The following is a 20,591-nucleotide window of genomic DNA, read 5'->3' as shown; positions in this document are numbered from 1 at the left end:
CAGTGTTCGCGTGGTTGTATTGACTCTCCCCGGCCGGATTAATTGTGCCTTGATCTCGACTCCCACACTGGACTGTGGCGCATGCGCGGTCTGCCGCACCTTGGATGCAGCGCGCCACCGCACGTACCTCTACACGTTCACCTTCCCGCCTGGCTCCAAGCAGTCTTATCCCCACACTTAGTCACAAGAAAATAAAGCTCCCAGGATCGTTACGGGGGTGTAACGCGTATGTTTGAGCGCTTGCTGTGCTGTGAGAAAGCGCAGGACAGAAGGCTGCGTTTAATTCATGGTTAAAGCTTTTGCAGCCTTCTCTTTCATCCCTGCGTTTCCGTAGGCAACGTCGTCAAGGTATGTTGGTTGATTTTATTTATTTATTTTATTTATGTATCTAAGCATACTGCAGGCCCTTTTCGCACTTTTTTTATTTTCGCCTAGTAGTAGAACTAATATTCTTTTCTGTTTTGATAATACGGTGCTGGAGCTTGCTCCGAGTCTCTAAGCGTGAGGGGAGATTCAACTTGAAGTAAATCTGTGACCTGAAACTGCGTGTCTGCAGCGTACGTCCATTTCGACTTTTCTTTTGTCACCCAAGTTGCTCTTTACATACGTTTGCTTTTGCATGTGCATATCTGCTTTTGTAGCCCTTAGATTGCTCGTTTAAGGTGCATCAACTTTCAGCCTGTATTCAGTTTTACTTGCTTCATTTCGCAGATTTCTCAGAGCTGGAGAAAAAAGTGGCCATCATGCATGGCGCCATAGTGCTATGTACACTGTGTATTAAATGGTGCATACGGTTGCGTCTGCTATTTGTATTCATTCAGATTTGCGCCATTACGCGTAAGTTTTATTCGGCAGGGACTTTCAATTCGGTCTGTATTGCTTTTCTTTGACTGAAACATGACTGCATTTTGATTGTGGTGTGTATGGTGCGGTAGCCGGTATGGACGACAGGATGCAATTAGTGCTAAGAGCACAGCTAGTAAACTGATATGACTTCTGTATGGCGCTGCTATTTGCTCTTATATGGGCCAAATAAGGTGTTCATATTTCCTTTGTGTGTAAAATGCTAGGACATTTCACGTTAACGGATAAGTGCAGAACGGCCGAGCCAGCATCGCTTTCACACGAGTGGAAAGGTGTATTACACCACCTGTAACATGAGTATGCGCCTTAATTTTGGCACATATGTGCGCTTGTATGCCTGCAGGCTGTATGAAAAAAGGAGGATTAATTTTATTGAACCAGAACCGAGAAATCGAGCATTAACCTTTTGGGGTTTTGCATGGGACGGACAACTTTTTGGACATTGCTAGTTCTGGGGACGTTTTTTAGATGTGTTCGGGAAAAATGAGCACCTCCCGGGGAGATTCCAGATGTCCCGATGGGTCATTTTTGGGAGATTTTGTGGAGGTTTTGTGTTTGTTGGGATGGGAACACTCCGAATGAGGGAGTCCAGGGAGATATGGGTTGGGCGTCGTTCGAGGTTCGGGAGGCAATCAGCAAACTGAAATATGATCAGAAATTAACCCAAACGGAGGAAACAAGGTGGGCAAAAAAGGTGTACAAGTATCTGTACATGAAAATTATTAACACAAAATGGACTAATAGAACCCGAAAGCTATGAACGAAGTATTTACGGGTGAGGGATGGGACGCAACAAAATACTATCGTGAAAGCGGAGGTTAAGGAGACGGTAAGAAAGATGTGGAAAGAAAGAATACAGGAAAAATCGGTGCTAGGTATATATAGGACACGAAAACAGGACATCAAAAAAAGAGCGATTATTCGATAATTCGAGGGGCAGTTCACTGCTTTTTAAGGCTAGGACAGGGACTCTCAGAACAAAATGTATAGGTCCAAATTGAAGAAGTGGATATTTTGTGCTCTGCTTGTAAAACGGAAACGAAGACCATAGAGCACTTGGTTCTGAGGTGCGCAGAACTCCGCCCAGCCCTCCCAGAGGGGGCAGCAACAGATAGCGCTGGGATTTACTGGGGAGGACGGGCGAATGGATGGGAAAAACGTGACATTGACGAAGGGGAGGTTGGAAGATTGGTGGCGGAAATCAAGGGAGGGGTGAATTTGGAGGGGAAAAGGATAGACAGACTAGACATTGTAAGAGCGAAACGGAAAGAAAGGGAAAAGAAAAAATAAATTAACAATGGACGAAGTATAGGCTAGGTGGCGAAAGCTACCGTCCGGTACAAAGGGTAAATCCATTACCATCCATCCATTACCATCCATCCATTACCATCCATCCATTACCATCCATCCATTACCATCCATCCATCCATTACCATCCATCCATCCATTACCATCCATCCATCCATTACCATCCATCCATCCATTACCATCCATCCATCCATTACCATCCATCCATCCATTACCATCCATCCATCCATTACCATCCATCCATCCATTACCATCCATCCATCCATTACCATCCATCCATCCATCCATCCATTACCATCCATTACCATCCATCCATTACCATCCATTACCATCCATCCATTACCATCCATTACCATCCATTACCATCCATTACCATCCATTACCATCCATTACCATCCATTACCATCCATTACCATCCATCCATTACCATCCATCCATTACCATCCATCCATTACCATCCATCCATTACCATCCATCCATTACCATCCATCCATTACCATCCATCCATTACCATCCATCCATTACCATCCATTACCATCCATCCATTACCATCCATTACCATCCATCCATTACCATCCATTACCATCCATCCATTACCATCCATTACCATCCATCCATTACCATCCATTACCATCCATCCATTACCATCCATTACCATCCATCCATTACCATCCATTACCATCCATCCATTACCATCCATTACCATCCATCCATTACCATCCATTACCATCCATCCATTACCATCCATTACCATCCATCCATTACCATCCATTACCATCCATCCATTACCATCCATTACCATCCATCCATTACCATCCATTACCATCCATCCATTACCATCCATTACCATCCATCCATTACCATCCATTACCATCCATCCATTACCATCCATTACCATCCATCCATTACCATCCATTACCATCCATCCATTACCATCCATTACCATCCATCCATTACCATCCATTACCATCCATCCATTACCATCCATTACCATCCATCCATTACCATCCATTACCATCCATCCATTACCATCCATTACCATCCATCCATTACCATCCATTACCATCCATCCATTACCATCCATTACCATCCATCCATTACCATCCATTACCATCCATCCATTACCATCCATTACCATCCATCCATTACCATCCATTACCATCCATCCATTACCATCCATTACCATCCATCCATTACCATCCATTACCATCCATCCATTACCATCCATTACCATCCATCCATTACCATCCATTACCATCCATCCATTACCATCCATTACCATCCATCCATTACCATCCATTACCATCCATCCATTACCATCCATTACCATCCATCCATTACCATCCATTACCATCCATCCATCCATCCATCCGTCCATCCATCCGTCCGTCCAGTTTTTCGTCGGCCGCTCGTCGTCTGTCCATCCATCCATCCATCCATCCATCCATCCATCCATCCATCCATCCATCCATCCATCCATCCATCCATCCATCCATCCATCCATCCATCCATCCATCCATCCATCCATCCATCCGTCCGTCCGTCCGTCCGTCCGTCCGTCCGTCCGTCCGTCCGTCCGTCCGTCCGTCCGTCCGTCCGTCCGTCCGTCCGTCCGTCCGTCCAGTTTTTCGTCGGCCGCTCGTCGTCTGTGTGTCTTCTGCTCAGGGCGTACACAGATATGGCAAGATGTTAATTGATGCATTCTACATACATTAACCGTGTGCATGCTTACGTACGCGAAATGCAGCTATTTTGTCCGGACCTTACGCCAATTTTAACATTGTTACTTTTAAAAGAGAGAGTGCGTTCCAATTGTCTAGACGTCCAACAAGGCGTCTGGTGTGACGTCTAGGGAGCCGTCTACATACTGGAACGTGTCTACTTCACGCGCCGCCTTGCGGCATACAACTTGAACTAAAATTTACCAATAGTTGCACTCCTATGTTCTTAAAAATTGTTAATAAAACAAGTTAGAAACGCGCTGTTAGCAGTTTGCTTGTTGTTGTTGTTGTTTTTGCTGCAATAATGATAGGTTCATCGCTACCGCTTTAGCAGACGATTTCACCCGCATAGCAGACGATCTCACCCGCATGATTTCCTCCCCCGCGATTCACACATATAAGCTGCTATAGCAATCTTAGGTCGACAAAGACTGCTTTATTGGCCGCCAGTTCTTACTAAAATCAACTTAACGGAATGACTCGCACTTGAAAGATGGTGCGTCTCCGGGCTCCAGTGCTCGCGAAGATCACGGCTCGCTCAGCTCCGAGTGCACCAACTGCTCCGCCATCTTTAGACAGGGAGTTAGCCTGCATTGATGTTGACTTCGGCGAAGCAGTCTACTTAGACGGCTTCGTGAAAAATGGAAGGCGTCTCAAAATGGCGGCTGTCCGGCAAGACGTCTAAGTAGTTCTTTCCTTCCTCCATGCGTCTAAGTAGACGTCTACTCATAGGTATTGGAACGCACCCAGAGACACGACGTTGGGCTTTACTACAGAGCCTTTGTTAGCTTTACGTTGTTTAGACTTGTGTCGCCATCTGGTGGTTAGGAGGGGAACCATTGCTTTCTACCATGCTTTCTACAAACCGACGCCCCTCTTAAGCCTAAAGTGAGTACTCTAAATAAAAAATAAAGGAAATTTATTACTCGTACGTTTTCGTATGGGCGACAGGAGACGAAACGAAAGACCGGTGGCCCATTTATGGCCATTGAACACGCTGAAGAAGGCAGTAACAACGACGAATCCAGCCCGAAGCGAGGCGTCATGCATCGAAGGGCGCCGCCATATTTTGTCGCCGCGGGAATGCAACTTCGTACTCGGCGTCCTATTGGCCAGTGAGAATTGACGGAATTTTTTCCGGGGGCAGAAATTGGTCCCGATCGGGCTTTCCGCAGGATATTTCGGCGGAATCTCTGCCGCGGTGGCGGATTCCGCTCGCTCTCGCCGCCGAATATCCAAGTGTGAACGCGCCGTTATCGCTTGGTCTATCCAAACTGCAGTGCGACATCCCGCTTCGAGTGACGCAACCGGTTGCCTGTCGGACGAGGGTGTCATGACGTCACGCTCTTCACCTCGCGCCGGCCGGGAGGGCTTGGCGCGCACAGAAAACATCGAAAATAGAACCATCCACTGAAAAATATGCGCAGTGTCGACTAGATTTCGGTGTAATCACATTCCGAGAATGGATTTTCAGCGTCTTTGTTCAATTTTAAGTTTTGCTTCAGTATCCCTTTAAAGTCGGAATACGAAAACGCCCGTGTGCTGTCTTAAGTAAGCGCACGTTAGGGAACCCTTAGTCGTCCAAATTTATCCGGAGCATTCCACTACGGAGACCTTCGTTGCCCATAAATCGCTTCTGGACGTTAAACCTCGCATTTTACAAGGGATTATGTAGCGGAAATTGTATTCGTTTCATGAAATTCAGTGACCGCATGCATAAGCCAAGCAAACTAAGAACTCAAGCAATATATTGTCGATGGCTTGTTCTGTTCCAGGGTAGTTCCAGGTCTTGAAAATATGGAAGGATGCTTTGTAGTAGTAGTAGCAGAAGACTTTTGTTCGACCATAATATACAGGCCGAACATGTCGACCGCCTGGGCGACCAGAAGGCGCTGTTCTTCCTCCCCTTCAGCGCCAAGCCAGTCGAGCCAGGTGGTGATGGATAGAGAAAGTGGGGGATAGGAACCCGACTGCTGAGCAGCCAGGCAATAGAAGAGGCAATGGGCCAGGTCCGCCTAGATACAGGGGCAGTTGGGACAAGAAGGGTTCGATAGATAGCGATAGAGAAAGAGGCGGGACGGGGTGATGACTGCATTCATTTGGATGTGCCGAAGAAGGCGAGCCTCCGGCACCGTGAGTGATGGATGAGGGGGAGGGTTAAGGCGTTTGTCGAGTCGGAGCTCGTGGTAGACCTCATTTATGGTGCGGCGAAGGGTGAGTCTCCCATCGTCCTCCGAGGGCTTGGGCCAGGGGATCAACTGCGCCCGGAAAAGTGTGTCGCGGGCGAGCTGATGGGCCAGCTCATTGCTGTCAAGCCCTGAATGCCCAGGGACCCAGCGGAGGAAAACGATGGACGGCTGCAGTGCGGAGACCGCTCGTTCGACCTCCTGTTGGATAGAAGGGCAGATGAAGCGATTAAGAAGAATTTTACGCCTGTCCCTGTAAAGTGCACAAAAGTTAAAAACCGTGCAGTATCCATGTGCGAGTGTTTGGGCTTGTCCAGCCTTGCTAAAGAAATCAAGAATACCAAAAATAACGCCCTGAATGTGTTCTTCTCGGTGAAAACACACAAGGTTGGTGTACCCTTCAGAACAATAGTTACGGAAAAGGGGTCGTGGCAGAAGCATATTAGTCTCTACTTGTTGAAGCACTTGAGCAAGCTAGATTTACAAGACCCGTTTTTTACCTTGAATTCTGAAGATGTTTGTGATTTCCTGAAATCTCAGACTGGGATTGGGCGTGCCTTTTCAGTTGATGTTGTTGATTTATTTTATTCCGTGCCCCATGATGCCCTATTTACTTCTGTTCGGGACTGTATTGAAAGAAATGATCCTGTTTCCTTTCAGAACTCAGCCGGTATTTCTACTGATAATTTTTTAAGTATGTTAAAGTTTTATTTAGAGTCTACTTTTATTTCTTTTGACCATGGCTTCTTTCTGCAGAAGGCCGGTATCTGCATTGGTTCGTGTGTCGCCCCGGTTTTATGCAACATTTTTCTGTCACAAATTGACGAAAAGCTTCTGCAGGTTTTGCCAACTAACCATGTTTTTAAAGTTTTTAGACACATTGACGATTTCTTGATTGTTTTAACTAAGGACGGCAGCTCTAACTTCGCTGGTACAGTAAACAGTGTTTTATCCCTTTTTAGACAACATGGAAAAGGCTTGGATTTTACTTATGAACTGCCTGAAAACAATCTTTTGCACTTTTTAGATTTAAACATTGAGTTCTGTATGGATCAGGTGTGTTGGGCATATGCTCCACGTGCAAAAAAGGGGCTTCTGCCATTCGACTCTTCGCATTCAAAAGTAGTTAAAAGAGGAATTGCTTCACTTTGCCTTGAGTCTGCTCTAGGGAAGTCATGTGTTCACAAGATGCGACAGAGTTTTGATAATCAATTGGTTAGGCTGGCTTCAGCCGGGTTCCCTGGTTCAGTTGTTACACAGGTTGCCGAAAGCCTCCTACGGAAGTTGAAGAAGAAGGTAGTAGGAGTAGGGGAGGAGGTCCCTCGAGAAGAGGTGAGACCGGTGGCTGTGCCGTATGTGCACAAGTTGGCCCACAACCTGAAGAAGGTTGCGAGTAGGCATGGGGTGCCACTCGTTTTTACCGCCCCCCAAAAGCTCGGAAGCCTTTGCTCTCGAATAGCCAAAAGAAAAGAAAAAGTAAAAGAAAGTGGCTGCGGTACCAGGCATGGGCGACCGTTCACGAAATGTGCGGTAGGGGTTGTGTACGAAGTTCCCCTCTCCTGCGGCAGTTCCTACATCGGACAAACCGGGCGATGTGTCAATGAGCGTATCAGAGAACACCAAAGAAATGTAGAAGAAAATAAAGATGGCCCCCATTTACCCATGCACATCAGAACCTGCCCGTCGCGCACTTGTGAACCATGCTTTTCTGATGTGCGGATTTTGGCAAAGAGTAGTGTGACAAAAGCCAGAGAACTGATAGAAGCATTCCATATCGAAAAGAGGGGCAACTTGTGCGTCAGCGAAACATCGATAAACCTGTATAAGGCTGAAAAAGCGTTTTTTGATCGCTGCTTATCCTCACGAAGCTGAATGTCTTCCTTGCGCATGCGCCGACAGTGACATATATGTACGTGTCTTTCTGCACATTAAATCAGTTGTGAGTGGCGCTCTGTCTCGTCTTTCTTTCTTCTCCTGTGTGTGTGTGTGCGTATGGTTTGGCGCCTTTGAATTTAATGAAGAAGGGGTTAGGGTGCGTTTCTGTATGCGGTGTATAGCGGCTTGTGAGTCTGAATAGATTGTGCACTCTTGGAGAGACGGAAGGAGGGCAAATGACTGGAGGGAATGCGTAGTGGCGAGGACCTCGAGGGACAATGCGTCCGGAGGGTGTAGATACGGCTCGCTGGTGTGGGTTTCAGGAGCGGGGAGGTGTGGATGGTACAGGGCGTAGCTGCAGGAACCTCGAGGAGCCACGAATGAGGCATCCGTGTAGGCTACACCCTGGGTATCAAAGATAGGGGAATGGTGCTGTGCGGCTGCATGACGACAGCCGGCGTGCAGGATGGGGTACATGTTGGTCGGGAGGGGGAGGATACGAAGATTGGGAGCCGGGGTGAAAATAGGAGAGGGAAACGGGAAGATTGGAATGGGCGAGATACCCGCGTGAGTCAATAACCACTGACCCTGACGGGTAAGGGAAAGCCGGGCAAGCTGCGAGTCACGATGGAGAGTGAGAAGAGAACGGGGAGAATGGAACAGGCCTGTGTCGAAGAGCTTAGCGGTAGAGGTAGTGATAGGGAGGTTGAGAGCTGCCTTGTAGAGGCCCACAAGGGCAGTCTCGAGAGCGTTAAGTTGAGTCTGATTGAAGGAAACGTAGGGTGCAAACTACAAGACCTGGTTGAGGGCCAGCGCATGGCAACTCGGAACGCATGAGCCTCGTGGAGACCTCAGCGTCGAGTGACCACGCACCGCAGGAGGTGAGTTACCGAGTGGCAGGTGGTGACAGCGCGGTGGAGGGCTTGCACATTCTTGGCCGCATGCAAAGGGAAGCCAAGAAGTTTGCACTGCGTGACGACAGGAATGGGAGAGCCAGAAAGGTGGAGAGAGACGAAGTGGTTGTGTGAGCGCTGGTAGGAGGAATGGTTGAGAAGGAGAAGCTCGGATTTCTCAGGAGCAGGAGAGAGGCCAGCGGTGGTGAGAAAGGATTCGATGAAATCTAGGCCACGTTGCAGGGTGTCCTGTATGGAAGTGTTGTAGGTCTGCTGTTGGTTATGAACCCAGAGAAAAAATAAAGAAGCTGAGCGAACCGTGAAAATCAGAATGCATTACTGCATGGACTTGTTGGACCTGTCAAGCGTTTGCTTCATTACGACTGATAGCTACGACATTGAGGAAACCTACTCGGTGTTACTGCTCTGTATGTGTGCTGGCTGTTTGACAATGTAAGGAAGTAGTCCCTTGGCAGGCAGGCCTCAAATTTTTTCGTAAGCCATTGCAGTGTGCACAGCTGGTGTTGTCGATGAATTCACTCTGTAGATTTGGCTTTCAGAGAACCTCCTGGCCGCGCAACTTCTAAAGTTTTGGTAAGCACTCTTCATAGCTGACACTGTTTTACCGTTTTCCCTTCACTTCATGCTTTCTTATATAGGTGCAGGCCGTTCGCCAAATATATTTCACGAATTCTGTTGTTTGCTTGCCCTGACTTTTTCGTTTTGTTACACCTGCTACAGTTTGCCAAAAGAGCAAGGGCTTTGGTTAATTTCAAGGAAGGGATGAAAAGAGAGAAGGCGGTAATTGCCTCTCCCCCCTTCCGGCCATATTGAAAACTGTGCCTATGTGAACCTGTCTGAATGAATTACTGCATGAGGACAGGTATGCATACCATCAGGTTATGAACACTAGGAAATTAACATTACATTGCTTGAATTTTTTTAAACAGTAATGCCTGAAATACTGAAGAGAAAATAGCAGTGTCCTTATAATGACTCAAAAAAGGGAAGTAAACTATGTAAGCCTTTCAGAAATAGCAGTGGTTTATAAAGCGAGGGCATTTGGACTAATCTCATCCAAGTTTCAAAAGTAAAGCAAGATTTCAGTTGTTTTATTCTTTCACTCTACATTCAGTAGCAGGCATAAGAATCACAAATGGAACACTATATACAGTGACCCATGGTATAGACCTCCTCCATGTTTGCAAACAAGCGAGGTGGCGCTGCAGTCGCTAGCGGGCTAGGGTGCCTCGATGCCAGCGCCGCCGTACAGGGTGGAGACAACATCGCGGGCGCCGCCATATTGAATCACACGGGAGCAGCTGCGCTAGCGTGTGTAACGGCGCCACTCTTACTTTCGGCGGGCGTGAGAGTGCTTCTGACTGGAACTGTCTTTTTCATCAACACCGCACTGCGTGTCTTTTCTCTCATAATAGCCATTTTAACATCCGATGGTCGAAGACGTAATTGCATGACTTAATTTTACAGCCCCAGATGGTCGAGGTTGAACATTTACTGTTCCGTCTGTTGGTTTGAAAAACGCGCTAATATTTTAAACATCTGTTGCCGGGCAGGTGCTGCTGCACCATGCGGATAGAATAAATTGATGCCTCTGTTTTTTCCGTGATATTTTGGATTTTAATTCCCACGTTCTGTTAACGCCCGCGTGTCGTCAGCCGCTCGAGCGCTGCGGGTGGCTTCGCTATCGTCGTGCGGGCTGTTTCCACTTCTTCTGCTCGCAAAAACTGGTGTCTGTTTGCTTTCTAATCTTTGAAAGGGTAACTGCGAGTTGCTAGCCCGTTTATTGCTCACAGGGGCGCAATTACATCTGCTTATGGGGCGGGCGCTGGTATATACAAATGATGCCGCCGTACACCGACGTTGCCACTGCTGCTGCGTTTTCTTTCTCGAGGCCAAAGAAAACGAATCGCCCCTCGTTGGCGATAGCATAAAGGATTATTGGAAGTTTCTCACTCGTTTCATTTCTATGAGGGACGCACAACCACCGAATGTTCTTGTGTGCGCACGCATGCACACTTCGTTTGCGCCCTGGACATACGCACCGGTTGCTCTCCTGCGATTCCTTAGTTTGTGAAACACAATTCTACATACATTTTTCATATTTATTTTATTCAAGCCAATCGGTATTCATTAATAAACCATGCATGTAAACCTGCTCAAAAAAGATTGGATTTTAGTCATTAAAAACTGCAGTAATTCTGAAAATTTTAAATTCGAAATCGAATTAATCGACATTGAAAAGTCACGCTTTTCGAAAAAAATAGACCATAGAGGGTTTTGTTTAAAAAAAACATGGTTTTTAACGTTGGCTATCCGTGTATTTCCTATTCTGTCTGCAAAATTGTGTGCTGATGGGTTAGGCTGTTCAAAAAATAACTCCTACCTAAATGTTGATCTTTATTACTGAGGAAGACAAATATGTAACATAGCCTTTCAGCCTACCCTCTTACAGAGTGTACAGAGAACAAAACAAAAGATAATGCAAATTAATCATTTAATGCCAGCTGTAATTGCAGGTCATGAAAAAAACACGAACTACAATATAAGCAAGCAAGACATTGGGACAGAAAAGTGAGGCATGTACCGTGGGGTGTAACCTTAAAGGAAAACATAAAAGGAAAGCATGAAAAAAGGTTCAAACCACGAAATAAGTCAACGAGATTTAGGGGAAGAATGTTGTGCACAGTGTGGTGCAACCTTCGCCGCAAACATGAAAACAAAGTGTGAGAAAAAAGATGCAAACCCCGAAATAGCAGAACGAGACAGAGTGGTAAAAAGGACAGTGAGGTGTAACATTTCATGCTATGTACTATAGGGCTTATCCTTCTTTACTTGAGCTTCCCATTTTTTCCTTTGCTCGGGGTCCCGGGGGAAGCGAAAACAGCGTAGACCTTTACGCGTTGACCCGGCGCACATTGGCACACAACAACCCGTCATGCTGCCTCGGTGGGCTTGAGAAACTCCTCAGTCATGCGGTTGAGCACTGTCAAACAAATAAAGCCACCAGCGATCGTCTGCAGCCACTGGACCTCGAAAAACGGAAGCTCAGCTGCTTGCACCAAGCCAGCCCGACCGACCGCTGTGATTCAAAATGGCGCCGCAGGGAGAGAGAGGCGGCGTTGGAGCGGTCAAAGGAGCGGTCAAAGTTGAGGTGGTGCAGCGCCGGTCTTCAAGGCTTGTAGGCGCGTTTTGAATTTCTGAGAACCATAGCAATAGTTGATGCGTTCAACTTAGTATTCCTCGAAGTACACGGGATCGCGTTGGCCATGTAAGGCGTATTTCGCCGCAGTGTATTGTATTATGTCTAGAAAGCGTTTCTGCCGTTGGTTTCTACCCTAGGCATTCAATAAAATAAGTTTTTGGCACTCTGCACTAGCCAGAATGATTTTACCTCAGGACAATAGTAAGGGAAGCACCGGCGTTTTTTCGGCAGAGCCGACGTGCGCTCACCGTCTGTTGACACACGTGTCGCGCAGTGCGAAAAGTGGGGACAGCGTCGATCGTGTCCCGATCTCATCTGTCTCATGTAACCGCTGTTTTTAGCCGTCAGATCAGGCACCAGCCAGGCCGACTTCTCCTCTTCTTAAACGGGTCGATTTGGTTTAAAGTTTGGATTCCTGAAATTATGTTATTTCCTAGCCCTGGGTCTTCTGTTTGGAGACGAAAAATCATAGCAAAATATTCAGCTTCGCCCACATCTGTCTATTAAGGCGAAAGCCTTTAATGGCTCATCGTTGTCTGCCTGTCCGCGAAATCTGTCACACTATAGCTGTCAATCAAATGACATCAACTCGACAAGAAAAAAAATTCCTTGTGCACAGCGGAATTTGAACCACCATCCTTCCGTTCTGCAGCCAAGTGTGCTAACGCATGCGCTACTTCTTGCCAACGCACATGTAGTTCTCCTTGTCTAGCGTAAGGCAGCCCGTTATACCTAGTGGAATGGGCAGGGTCACTTTATTTTAATTTTTGGTCCCACAATTATTTTTGTCTACCGTAAGGCCGAAGGCCGCTGGAGAGTGTTTGCAGAAAGGCATCAAATCAGACAGATGCCTCCCAAACACCCTCCATTGTCTCCAGCATTTAAGATTCACAACTTAATTAACATCTTAACATCAGTGACACAAGCAGCAACACCGCGCTAAAGGCTTTCGTCTCACTGCACTTTAGGTCAACAAAGTGGTCCCATCAATTTTTGCTCCTTTCTTTGTTCTCGCTCGACCAAAAGTGTTGGAACCACCATCAAATATGCAACAACTAGCTCAGTTAAACACCCTTTTCACGGGCGTTTGCTCAGAAACAGGTATAGTTATACTTCAGGTTGATATTACGACAGCACTTCTTTCACGAAAGAAGGAAACACAACTTTAAACGCCTCAAAATAAATCTAGGCCACTTCACAAAAAGAAAACAATCATCACAAATTGTCTGTTCCTTGGTGGCATGAGAATATCTGCGGCCTCTGCTTACAAGTATTTGGAAGTTCCTTTCTCGAGTGACCTATAATATAATGCAGAAGACAGTTATTTATCCAACAAAGCCAGCTGCAATTTAAACTTGCCCTTATGCAAAGCGCTCATAATCTCGAAGCACTCATAATCTCATTACACTGAAAGAAACTCTATCCATGTCTTTCCCTCGGTATTTCTCTCCTTTTTCTGCACACTGGCTCACTTTTCTTTCCACTGCCTCATTCATTTGCTCGTAAAATGCATGGCTTGCGTTAACGGCTTGGTACATGACATCAACTGTTTATTATAATGCATTCTGTGCTTTTCTGTTCTGTAGTTTTCCCTCAAACAACAATGCACCAGTGTGGGTGCTGCAGGCAATGTGTGCGTGCGCACGTGCGTGTATGCATGTGTGAACCCTTACAAAACAGCAAAACCAGTTGCAAATACTCGTTCAGAAACGAAATCCTAACAACTGATCTGGAACTTAATTATGGGCTGCTAGCAAAATGGCTTCAGAAGGAATTTCAGAATTTGAGTTTAGCTCTTTTTTTTTTAAAACCAAACTTTTCTGTGCCAAAGTACCTGCTCATGCATGAGTGAGGCAAAAAAAAGGAACTATTGTGCATCATTAATTCATTAAACATGGTTAACACACTCCGATTGTTCTCATTTGTGTCATAGGTCCTGTATTCAAAGACCAAGGAGGAACTTGCAGAAGCAAAATCAGCGCTTCACTCACTGCCTCACCAGGGCTACGTGCAAAGAGTTGGCTCGCTCTTGAAGACTGAGGAGGAATGGGTGGCTATGTAGCGGGCAGGCATAGTTACAAGAGGCCAGAACATAAACAATTACAGCGAGGCATCGATCAGAATTCTGAAGGACATTGTCTTGTGTAGAACAAAAGCATACAACGCAGTAGCCTTGGTTGAATTCATAACAACAACATGGTAGAGGTATTTTGAAACAAGAATTCTTCGCCATGCTCACAACAGAGAAGCGGTGCACCGAAATAGCATTGACCGTCTTCTAGACAAGGTGCCAAGCATGCCTACCGAGGCTATTGTGAAAAGACATGATGAAGTGTACAGTGTCCCAAGCTCGGCTGGGACTGGGATGTACGAAGTGCATGCGGACATTGGGGTGTGTAGCTGTTGGGTAGGGAGTCAAGGGGCCTTCTGCAAACACCAGGCAGTTGTGCAGGGGGCCTTTGGAGGGCACTTTCCTAACAGCCCACTGCTAAGACCTGCCGACTGTGTCCAGCTGGGTCAGCTGGCACTGGGTGAGAGGTGCCCACCACTGGGGTTTTTTATGCCCATGACCGAAAACCTACAAGGCGATGTATACCTGCAGGCACTTCTGTGCCTTCACCTTCCGCCAGTTTGCAAGAACCAGAAACCCACCGAGGCCCCAGCTGCTGTGATCAGCCAATGGATACATCGGACGAGACAGCTCCCGAGTCTCGTTCAAAACCAGAGGTACAGCAGACCCTTTCATTCTACTTAATTCCATCAAAAGTGAACAATAAAAAAAATTTTGTTGGCAAAGCAGCACAACCACGCTGCAAGATACCTTGTTTTGCATGCCGAAATAGTTGGCCTTCAGCATTCTTTGGGGTCTAATAATTACATTCCTAGCCACTTAGTCGTCCAGCTGTCATAACTGGTGACGTATTGAAATCAGACTTCATTAACCTCTTGGAGGACCTTGAAGAAAAATACAGGGCTCTGGAGCAGCACCTGTCACGTATACACAGACTCGCTGAAGGAAACCCATCAAACGCCCCTTTACTCGATTCCGTGAATGCACAGCTCGACAGTGTGAATACAAGCAGTGCTGCATATGCACTTATGCTAACAACAAGCGCCTCAACAACACCAGACAGGCGGCGAGGCCAGAAGGTAAAGGTGCAACCAACGAGCCTGGCAAGGCGCCGACCAGGTGTGGCAAGGGGCTCAGCACGCGTTCCCTCCGGCCGGCCATCACAATCAGGGGCACCAAGGAAGCTAAAACGGAAGCACGCACTGAGCTGCAATGTTCGCAACAATGTGCCTAGTGCTATGCGCCACTAGGATGGATGCACATCACCAGCTAGCCATAGCCTGTCAAGGAGCTTGCAGAAGACAACCTCAGTGAACCAAGATGGCTTCAATAATTCTTTATGGGTGTGGCACAATCCACAATTTCCTACCATGACCAGCACCAAATGGGGACATCACAATTCGCCAGTGTGCTCAAAAGAGCATGTTTTTTCCTGTCTCAACATTTTACAAGTGCTGTACTTGTAACGAAAGAAGGAGGCCATTATTCTAGCCGCATTGCCATCGCTCAGAGCGACCAACCAGGCGACATGGTGTTGCTCGAGAGGGAACCAGCTGCAACGGGGGAGTCCCGTAAATTGTGCCAAAAGTACAGAGGCCCATATATCGTCATGGAACCACTTCCCAATGAGAGATACAAAGTACAAGACTTCCCAGAGGTCCAGCGGATGCAGCGGTTCCACGAAGGCATCGTGGAGGGAAACAGGATGAAGCGCTTTGAGTTGGGAACTGTGGCAAGCGAGGATCATTCGTTGGACAGCGACGAGGGTGAGGAAACTGAGGCTTGAGAAAAGAAAGAAGATAAAGCGAAGATGCACACCAACCGAGGTTGGCTGGAAAGGAATAGGATGGCCAACAGTTGTCGATGGAGGCGCTCCGGATTCTGGGAACAAGTGCACAGGCGACGCCGGCCGTTCGAGCCCTGCGGCGGTCCGCATTCTCCAAGCACTGGCGACCACGCTCCCCTTCTTGGAAGAGCAGCGTGGTGGGGGGGGGGGGGGGGAGAGGCACGGAGCCACATTTGGACACTGCTCGCCGGTTACCGCAGCCCCCTCGACATCCGGTCGGGGAGAAAGACACGGGCAGTGCCGTTCGAACTCTCTTCCGGAAAAGGACATGCGTTCTGTGCTCCGTCTCTTCAGTGTTTTCATGCAAGCTTCACAAGGTAATAAACCTGCCCATTTATTTGTTTTATCCGAAAGTTTGTTGAGTCGACTACACATGGTTTATGCACATGGCTTCCACACCATTTGCGACTTGTGTAGATATTGCGAAATTAGCGTGGACTTCGCTCTCAGTCCAGGTCTTCGGTTCTCTGCTGTCAGCGTGATGAGCCAGCATCAACAAAATGTATGTGGTTTGCCGTCACTTCACAGCTGACTTTGCTGGTTAATGCATGCTTGAAGGACGTGTAGTACAGGTGATCCATGGTATGTGAGGTAACGGGACACGGGACAAGTTTCTGCCCTTGTGTAGTACAGGGTCTTGTCGTTGGGGGGTAACTTGATGTTCTGTACGGTTTGTGTCATTTACCAGTTCCGCTTTGTGCTTGGCCTTTTGTATTGCACTTGCGACTAAAAAGCACCTAGCTTACTTCCATGACTGTGTGTCTTTTTTGGTTAGGTTGTTCTTAACAATGCAAATATGCCGAAAGTTTCATCCAAGAGGCATATTTGGTATAAAGCTCATCGTGAAGTCGAGGGCCTGTTTAACGCACACAACCCAAAATTCTCAGACATCAGCCCAACGTGCTCATCGAACGTGTCAGGTCAGAGCAGCAATTCGATTTTACCCTCTGAGGTTGTTTCAAATGAGAGCTTGTCAGGTGATTAACCTGTTGACAAACAATCTCAAATTTTTGGTCGTGTTTTGGCAGATAACGCTCCTGTTAACACTACTGTAGAATGCGCACTGCATTGCCCAGATGAGGAGGTAGAAGACTGCATTAATAGCAGAAGCGTACCGGATGAATGTGCCCTTCTAGCTGGCAACTCGTCTTCCACTCTGTGTGGCGTCAGCAGGAAAGAACACAATGCTTGTGTGGATGGTGATAGCTCTGGTAGCGTGAGCTTCGGGAAGCGGCTGGCGGAGTGGGCTGTAGAGAATTATGTTACTCACAGGTCCTTAACATCTCTCTTTTGGAAATCACATGGTTGCTTTCGTAATCTACCCACTGACGCCCGGACTCTCCTGAAAACTCCCCACATGTCGGCTGCAACAGCTAGTGTGGTGCAAATTGTCTCCAGGCTTGTACTGCCACTATGGTCTGAAGGAAACCTTGTAGCACTATATCCTTAAGATGGAGCCCTTTCCAGAGATGATAGCCCTTAGTATTAATTAATGTGGATGGACTACCTTTGTCTAAAAGTTCTAAGCAGCAGCTTTGGGCAATCCAGTGCCTTGTGCATGTGCATAATGTCACTGGCTATTCATCAAAGCCATTTGTTGTAAGGGCATTTGAAGGCCCATCTAAGCCACAATGCTTGAATGACCTTTTACGCTCTCTTGTCACAGAACTAAACAGGTACTTAATGATGGCCTCTCGGTATCCGGCAGACAAGTGAAGGTTCAGTTGAGGAATACTATCTGTGATGCACCAGCCCGGGCATTTATATTCCAGACAAAAGGCCACACCAGCTATTATGGCTTCTCTAAATGTACAGCTGAAGGCAGCTTCCATGACAAGGTCTTCTTTTCAGCAGCAACAGGAACGCCGAGGACAGACGAGTCATTTTGCCTTCAGACCTCCAGATTTCAACCACCACCAAGGCGTATCTATTCTAAGTTGCCTATTGACTGTGTAAAATGTGCTCCTCTTGACGCTATGCACTTACTGTACCTAGGCGTGACAAGGAAGCTTATAAATTTATGGTTCTGTGGTCCTCTTTCTGTTCGGATTGGTTCGGCTGAACGCGACTGGATTTCAAATCAAAACGCCTCTCTGCAGAACCATGTGCCAGATAAGTTTGTGCGTAAGCCCAGGGAGCTAGAAGTGAAACAGGCACTGTAAATAATGGAGGCCGCCTGAGTAATTTCGACCACATGGTGTTCTTTAACCTGCACTGATATCGCACAGTACACGGGCCTCTGAAATTTTGCCTGCATCGAAATTTGACTGCCCTGCCCGGGATTGAACCCGCGTCTTTTGAGTCAGCAGCCGAGCACCATAACTGAGCCACCACAGCAATGGGACTTAGTGTCGTTTGTAAGGTGAACTGTAAGCCATATCTCTGAAACGAGCTACTGTTATGGAAACGTGGAAAGGATACTAGGAAAAAAAAGAAAACCATCTGAGAGCATGTTATTGTCTTTGCTACGAAAACAACAACATGAAGTAAAAACATCTGCATTACAGGAACACCATAGACAGTTTGCTGTATGAACTAAGAAACTTCATTTGATAGGAGAGCTGCAGTATATTGAACACGAAGGGCAGTATGAAGCCTGATTTGGTGTGCTTATCTTATTGTCAACACCAAGGGCTAATTGCATGGCATAGCAATCGGTGCACGCACTGTGGTGCAAATCTAACTGGCTAGTAACTTACAATTCACACTGAAATATGTGGCATGCAGGCTCTGTGAATGTAGCAAACGATACTTTATGGTCGCACTATAAAGCCAGTGTTGGTTGGAATTAGCCTGGTGCATTCCAGTGCAGTGTCTTAATTTAGCAGCAGCATCAAGACGTTAACTCTCAGGTATTATTACCCGCATTGGCTGGTTCAATGACTCTTGCGAAAGGTTTAGGATATGATGCGGAATCTGTAGGAAAGATGCCACGCAGTTACAAGTACGACTAATTGCAGCAAGAGCAGAGCTGCCAATCATGACAAAAAAAAGCCAGACAGGGCTGCTGCATAACAGCAGAAATGGCATCATCCACATTGATTTGAAACATATTGTTGGGCAATCAGAGTGAAGCGACAAGATGAAATTGGGGGCTGAGACTATCAACAGTGTTCACGGGCATACACTTAGATCATTTGTTGGCACTTCAAAATAAGCAGTAGAAGTTTTTTAAAATAAGCGGCCTGACATGGCACCAAACAACTTATGGGTTTTTAAAGTTTGTATGCGCTTTCTTATTCCAGTTTTGTCAGAAATGTGGAATCGCGCCTTGCAATCTGCGTTCAAGAACTTTTTAACACTGGTGGCCTCCTTTGACGACTTCACCTGCCACAGCAATGTTCTGGGTGGTGCTCTGTGCCCCATCGCTTTTTGTTCCGTAGTTGTGAAGAATTGTGCAAGCTTCAGGAGCCATCTGTTCAGGCACCATTGAAAACAACACTTTGAACCAGAACTGGGCAACGCCTGTTTTGTGTGTCCCGTGCTGTCATGTGGGAGACACTAGTTCCGTACCCAATTTGGGTCGCACATTGCTAGTCATCTGGACACTGGAACAAGTGCTGTTGTGAGCCCTTTTCCGTGAAGTGTTAGTGTGTCAGAGTCTGCTGGTTCTTAATGAACCAGACTCAAGTTCATTAAGAACCAAAAGGCCAGAGACTCCTTACATTGCTACCACGTAGTGAACATGGACATTGAGATGGAGGAAGAACCTGTGCCAGGTGTGCTCAGAGAAGTGTTTCAAATCTCCGTTGTACCGAAAGTAGATTGGGTCAGGCACCAACCACCAGCAGTCCTCAGACCAAAAGCTTTTCACCGATAACTTTGCACTCTTTCTCCACAAACTTTGAGCACAACATGGGCCTGCAAGAATAGTACAGGATATTATGAAAGAGGTGCAGAATCTTCATAATCTGAGCCTGCAGATTAGATAGGTAAAACTGTTTCAGGTGACGTGTTTCATAGCGTAAAGTCATTGCTTAGAGGCAATGCAGTCGACACTGCTGCATCTGTGTCACTTAGTAATACTTGTGGCAGCAATGAGATGACCTAAGAAAATTTTCATTTTGTGCAGCCAGTAGAAATTTTTCGAGGCTTGAATAAAGAGAACACAACCTCTTTGCACCATCATGTGCCACTTGAAGGCCTGATACATTTTTTAATGGCTGTGGCACCTGGCAAAGGACATGATGTGTCTGGTGATTGCTTTAGTGACTATGTCTTCTGTCGATCTTGCAGATATGCAGCAGAAAATGAGGCACACGTAATCCCGTTCCAGGAAGAGCTGGAAATGGCTACTCCCTAGGGCTCGACAAAGGAAAGGGATGGTGACACGCGCGTGTCAGCATCCACGTAGGGGGGCTATATCGCTCGTGACACGCAGATACCCACGTGACAACATAATTAAACAAAAGGGCGCATAAAATCAACATAAACCTTTTGTAATATTCAGTTACAGCTTAAATACTCACCTATAATAGTGCAACTGTTAGGTTTTGTTTTAAAATTTGGTCGAAATGTCTTTAAAGCGCATGAGTTGAGGCGAGGCGGCGGCCATGGCTTGCGGCGGAGTTCGCACCGATGAACTGCAGGAAATGAATTGAATT

The 20,591-nt window shown here is 46.7% G+C and overlaps 1 pseudogene; it reads left to right on the top strand.

Moving 5' to 3' along the window:
• The first annotated feature begins 8,380 nt into the window (after positions 1–8,380).
• On the top strand, positions 8,381–20,290 carry LOC149338334 (uncharacterized; annotated as a pseudogene).
• Positions 20,291–20,591: the final 301 nt, after the last annotated feature.

The sequence above is a fragment of the Amblyomma mixtum genome, chromosome 6 (genome assembly GCF_055824585.1).
Source record: "Amblyomma mixtum isolate Tamu chromosome 6, ASM5582458v1, whole genome shotgun sequence".
Lineage (NCBI taxonomy): Eukaryota > Metazoa > Arthropoda > Arachnida > Ixodida > Ixodidae > Amblyomma > Amblyomma mixtum.
This window is presented reverse-complemented; position numbering and strand designations above follow the sequence as displayed.